The sequence below is a fragment of the Lontra canadensis genome, unplaced genomic scaffold, assembly GCF_010015895.1.
Source record: "Lontra canadensis isolate GAN:19392208 unplaced genomic scaffold, GSC_riverotter_1.0 scaffold45, whole genome shotgun sequence".
NCBI lineage: Eukaryota > Metazoa > Chordata > Mammalia > Carnivora > Mustelidae > Lontra > Lontra canadensis.
The window spans coordinates 6,794,778-6,800,834 of NW_022631039.1; positions in this window are offsets into that span (position 1 = coordinate 6,794,778).

Consider the following 6,057-nt stretch of genomic DNA (forward strand, 5'->3'; position numbering starts at 1 on the left):
GGCTGGTAGGAGTTGGGGCTATCATAGGAGTGAGTCCAAGGACAACAGTTTTGAGGTCTTGGGGGCCAAGGCCATATTGGGACACAGCTGGGCACAGGGCAGGTGGGAGGGGAGGAATTCGGTCCCTGCAAAGGAAACAGAGCCCAGTTTCCATGGGAAACTAAAGTAGGAGATGGGGAACTGTAGCCTGCCTGGGCCACCGCGGGGGCAGAGACAGGAGGGGAGTCAGGCTGGGCCAGCCATATGCCCGGAGCTCCACTCAGATGTGGGGTCTGGGGCAGCGCTTCTGGGCAGAGTGAACAGGGCTGGCTGGCTGAGGTCTACGGGTCTCCCCTGGGACAGGCTGGCACCCGGGCTGGTCTGCCCGGGTCTCCCCTGGGTATGGGGACACCTGGTGAGTCCCTGCGCTGCTGCTGTGGGGCCAGAACAGATCCAAGCTTCTCCAGGCCTTTCCCTGATTTTCGCTGGGTCCTATCTAAAGGCCTCTGATGACCTTCAAGTCTGCAAACTCAAGACGTTGACCTTGATTCAGTGAATGCTAGCATTTGGGCCCCTCTGCTCAGCTGAAGGGTGTCTGAGCAGCAATGCTCTGTGCTCCAGGCTGATGACTGAGGCCTCAAGTCCCTGTGGCTGCCGGTCACCCCTCACCAGCTGCAGCTTCCCTAAGGATCTGTGCAGTGCACAAGCCATCCTCAGTCCCAGGCCCATCCCTAGGTCTCTCCTTCTCTCTCTCCCTCCCAGTTGTGAAATCTGCCCTCGCTGTTGGCACTTCCTCTGGGCCTGGCATGCAGCCAGTCAGTCCAAGTCCCTGCTCAAGGGGCCAAATGGAGGAAATAGCTCAGTGACAAGCAGCATTATGCCATGAGCAAAGGGGCGTGACATCCTTTGGGGTCTTAGTGGAATAGGAAAAAGGGATTTCCAGAAGTGACTTTGGACAGGCAAGTGGCAATCGCATAGGCCGGGGCTGACAGGCTGGAACAGTCAGGCTGGAGAAGGAGAGCAAGTGGGCCGGTGAGGGTGGTGGGTGGGGCCTGTCTGTGGGGGAGGGGCGCTGAAGGCCACATAAGTCCAGGTTCAAGCATCCCCGCTTCAGAGACAAGGATCCAGATCTTACAGGAGAGTGGTTGGGAGGAACCAGTCAAGAGGCAGGGGACAGTGTGTTTCTGAGGTGTAGTAGGCAGGAGGGGGAAAGGGGCCAGGTGTCAGCATGTAGCAGCAGCAGGCTCTGCGGTGTGGGGTAACAGACTGGGATGTGGGGGTGCAGGGGACAGGGGAGGAAAGGGATCTGCTGAGGCCCTGAGCCCTGGACTCTCATGGCTCCCTGCCCAGGGCTTGCTGACCTCCGTCTCTGCCAGGTCGGGCAGACCCCACGCCTCTGCTGCTGGGGAAGTGAATTGTTTCCCAGTAGCATCATCTTCCCTGCTACAGAATCGACCCAGGGTTTGCCAGGCACAGACTGCCCCACGGAGAGGGTGGGGTGGGAAGCAAAAGCTGCCCGGACAGTGGCTGCAGAGGACCCTAGTGCTGGGTCCAAAGGACGTGGTCAGAGCACCTTTGTGATGGAGGCAGGGGCAACCAAGCAGAGAAAGGGGAGGGGGGTCAGGCAGGACTGGAGCCCTGCCCAGGGACTGGCCATGGGGTCCACAGACACCCCAGACGCCCTGGTCTGCTGGCAGCCACCCAAGTACTATTCCACCCCGGTAGAGCCTAAGACTGGGCAGGGATCAGGCTAGTGAGGGTCCTATCTGCTTGCTTTACCCTGGATTCCCCCACACCTCCCCCCTTGCACACCCCCACTCCATACACGCAGCGGGACCCGGGGATTTGGGACGAACCTCGTGCTCAGGGCTTGGCCTCTGGCCCAGACTTGCATGGTAGCCATGAGCTGTTAGCTCAGGACCAAAGTAGGGAGGAAGCTGCATAGGCGGGGACAAGCCTCTGACCCAGTGAAATGGGGGCTAAGCCCCACCCTCATGCTGCCCTCCCAGGAACAGGACAGTGGCCCCAGGGAATATGGAAGAAGCCAAGCGTGTGCCCCCCACCCAAAAATATGTAGTCTGGCCACCACTGCACAGAGTGTCCACTGCCACAGTCTGTCCACTCACTGCCCGCACTGAGAAGCACAGGGTTCCATGGTGGGGGGGGACCCATACACGAGTGGGAACTGTCTCCATCCCCACCACAATCCTCTTAGCTAAGGGCTCTGGATCCTCCCCACCTCTTCCATGAGGCCTATGGACCTCACAGTGTGCACCTCCCTGTGTATCCCAAGGATGAGCCATGTTCTCATGGGCTTCTTAGGAGACAGCTATGCCCACCACTCCTTGTGGTAGGAGAACTGGTGGCATGAAAAAGTCAGGAATCCCAGGCCTGGTGAAGAAGGAACACCTCCAGATCAGTAACAGAAGCGCTGGATGGTTTCGTGTAGGAGCATGGAGGGCGGAAGGGCCCCCCTGGCCGGCCAGCCAGGCCCCTCCATCTCTTCTGAGGGGCAGACTGAGGGCAAGGGAAAGTCAAGTGCCCGGCCAGGGCTCCTGAGAAAAGGTCATGTCTGGAGACCCTGGGGAAAACCCATCAGCCCTGCGAGGGGTCTCGGCAGTGTAATGACCCCCTCTATCCTTCCAACCGAGCGCACATACCAGCCTGGCACACCACTCTGTCCATACTATGGCGGCAGTGGTTGAATCAAGATGTGGCTCCGGTGGTCCAGGGGCTGCCTTGGAGGAAGAAAGTCTACCCCCACTTCCTCCTCTAGGCTGAGCAGGGCAGAACCTTCCAGAAAGGCTTGGATTAAAGAACAGACTGAGGTGGCAGAAGCAGCTGTGTTCAGGAAAAAGCACTGGGCTGAGGCCAGCTCTGCCTTTGTTGGAGGTATGGTCTGGGGCCCACCCTGCTCTGGGCTCAGTTTCCATTTTGGGGTCTGGAAGACCTCTGAGGCCCCTCTCCTACCTTGGCTGTCTGTGTTGTCACCCTCTGCAGGACAGGAATTAAGGGAGAATCATGAAGTCTGGCAGCTGCCCAGGGTTTCCTAACAATGCTAGGAAGGCCAAAGTCCCAAGGGTGTCCAAGGATGTAAGGACAGCTCTCTGCAAGGCCAACAAGGGCCTGGCATGGGGAAGGCCTTCACTCTGGGCCTTGACCCCAGGGCAGGTCTGGGTAACCCTTTCCTTCTCAAATCATTCTGCTGCCCACCTCCCATCTCCGTTTAAAGTTTCTCTGAAAGTCCCTCCATGATGGCTGCTGAGTCTGTGTGCTCGGGCTGGCAGGACAATGGGACAGGATAACTGAGGACTTATTTAGGTGAATGAATGAGCAGAAAGGTCACTGAGCCTTCATCCCCAAGCCTCCCCCACCTCTGAGTTCTCCCACCCTTTTCGGGCCCTCTCCAAGATCCTTCTGGTCTCCCACCACCTGGACCCTGGTTCGTCTTCCCTGTTTCCGACTGAACCCCCTTACTCAGACCCACCCCTCACTGTATCCCTCCCCAACCCAAAGCCTCTTCAATGGACACCCCCCTTTCTCAGAGTTCTCCCATTTTCCTTCCTTTTATTTTAAAGATTTTATTTATTTGAGAGAGCGAGGAGGGAGGGGCGAGGGGAAAGGAACCCGAGCAGACTCTGCGCTGAGCGCAGAGCCCAACACAGGACTTGATCCCACCACCCGTGAAATTAGGACTTGAACCGAAACCAAGAGTCAGACGCTCAACCGACTGAGCCACCCAGGCACCTCAGGGTTCTCCCATTTTCACTGACCCTCCAACCCCCATCACCGAACTTTCTCACTTCACCAAGCCCACCGCCCTCCATTGGTCGAGCCTCCCTCCCCCTCTGAAAACCACCTCCACCTCTCTTCTGAGCCCTGGGGGGTGAGCTCTCCTTTTCTAGTCCCCTCTGTGGGCCTGCTAAAGATCCTGAAGACTCCTTTCTCTAGGCCTGACTAGATTGAAAGCCTTGAGCCCTGGGAGTGTCCCCATGGTTGTCCCCATGGTTGTCCCCACGGTCCAAGGCCTTCGGGGAGGTTCTGGAGGAGGAGAAACCAATCCCTGCCAAGCAAGCTGCAGGCTCTGCCAGCTCAGGCCTTGGGCAGTACCGGTCAGATACAGAAAGGAAGCCTAGCCTAGGCCCCACCTGCGAAGGGGGTGGAGCTGTGCCAAGGCAGGCCCTGACTGATCCCTGCAGGACCCCCTGGGGCTGGGTGTCCCCCATCTTTCCCTCTCTTCCCCCAGGCCCAGACAGAACAGTAAATGACTGCCCCCTGGTGCCCTCCCGGAGACACTCAGGTATCTAACACTGCCTACCCCAGAACCTTCAGGGAACTCTGCCCAGGTTCTAGGTCCTGCCAGGCCCCGAGCAGAAACGGGGCAGGAGACCGAGTCTTGGAAAAACACTGACGCCCTCAGCCCCACACCTTCCATAACTTCCGCCCTGTGCTTTGTTCTGGGGCTCACTGTCTGAGAATCCTCAAGCCTCCCAGAAGATCCCATCTGTGAGTACCCAGCTCACTCCCTCCGCTGCCACCCCTGCCTCTGCCTGTTGCAGGGTCTGGAAGCCAAGGCCTGAAGCCAGAGCCCCCGCTCTGCCCTGCTGCATAGGTGTTCACCGCTGTTTCTGTTACTGGTCACAACTGGCATGTACTGGGCACCTGCTAGCTGCCAATCACTCCTCAGCGTCTGAAATCCTCACAGCAACCCCATGCCACTGAGAGGCAGCAGAGGCTTGTGGTTATGCTTTCTGCCAGTGGTCAAAACTGCGGGGGTTCAAATCCTCATCCCCTCATCCGGTGGGGGCGCCTGGGTGGCTCAGTGGGTTGAGCCTCTGGCTTTGGCTCAGGTCATGATCTCAGGGTCCTAGAATGGAGCCCCATATGGGGCTCTCTGCTCTGCAGGGAGCCTGCTTCCCCCTACCCCCACCCCACCTGCCTCTCTGCATACTTGTGATCTCTCTGTCAAATAAAGTCTTTTTTCAAAAAAAAGTCCTCCGGGCGCCTGGGTGGCTCAGTGGGTTAAAGCCTCTGCCTTCAGCTCAGGTCACCATCCCAGGGTCCTGGGATCAAGCCCCGCATCGGGCTCTCTGTTCAGCGGGGAGCCTGCTTCCCCCTCTCTCTCTGCCTGCCTCTCTGCCTACTTGTGATCTCTGTCTGTCAAATAAATAAATAAATCTTTAAGAAAAAAAAAAAAAGTCCTCATTGGGCTACTTACGAACTGTGGGACCTCGGGCAAGTTACTAAGTCTTGGTTTTTTCTCTGCAAAGTGAAGCTGATTTTATTAATAATACAAGTGAAGTCTGAAACAGAGCCCAAACCACACACTAAACATCGGGTCAATGCCAGGCATTCTTTTTTTTTTTTTTTTTTAGATTTTATTTTTTTATTTGACAGGGACAGATCACAAGTAGGCAGAGAGGCAGGCAGAGAGAGAGAGAGAGAGAGAGAGAGAGAGAGAGAAGCAGGCTCCCTGCTGAGCAGAGCGCCCCCGATGCGGGACTCGATCCCAGGACCCTGAGATCATGACCTGAGCCGAAGGCAGCGGCTTAACCCACTGAGCCACCCAGGCGCCCCAATGCCAGGCATTTTTATGAGGTTGACCACATTATCCCCACTTTAAGATAGGGAAACTGGGAAACCGTCCGTCTGAAAGGCTGGGAACTTGAGAGGTCACACCACAGCACTGGGACGCGGTAGGGCGCGAATTCAGGACCCCTCGCCTCAGTCTGTACTAGCTCTGTGTGGGGAGCTACTTAGGGCAGAAATTGAGGCGCACGCGCTCCCTAACATTTCTGCCGTCTGATTCTGGGGCCGGCCCTGGGCTGCCACCATCCGTTCCAAGTTGGGGGCAAGTTGGGAGCGGCTCTCCAGGGGTGTGGGGGGACAGAGGGCCTATGGGGGGTGAAACCAGCCCTCCCTCAGGAGGACGGGGCCGTGACGCGGGGCGCGCGGCTGGCGAGGCCGGCGAAGCCTGGGTTGCCAGGAAGGGCCCGGGGCGGCTTCAGCGCTTCCCGACGCCAGGTTACGGGGCCATGGGGCCCTCGTGTGACAGACCCAAGTCGCCTCCCTCCATGA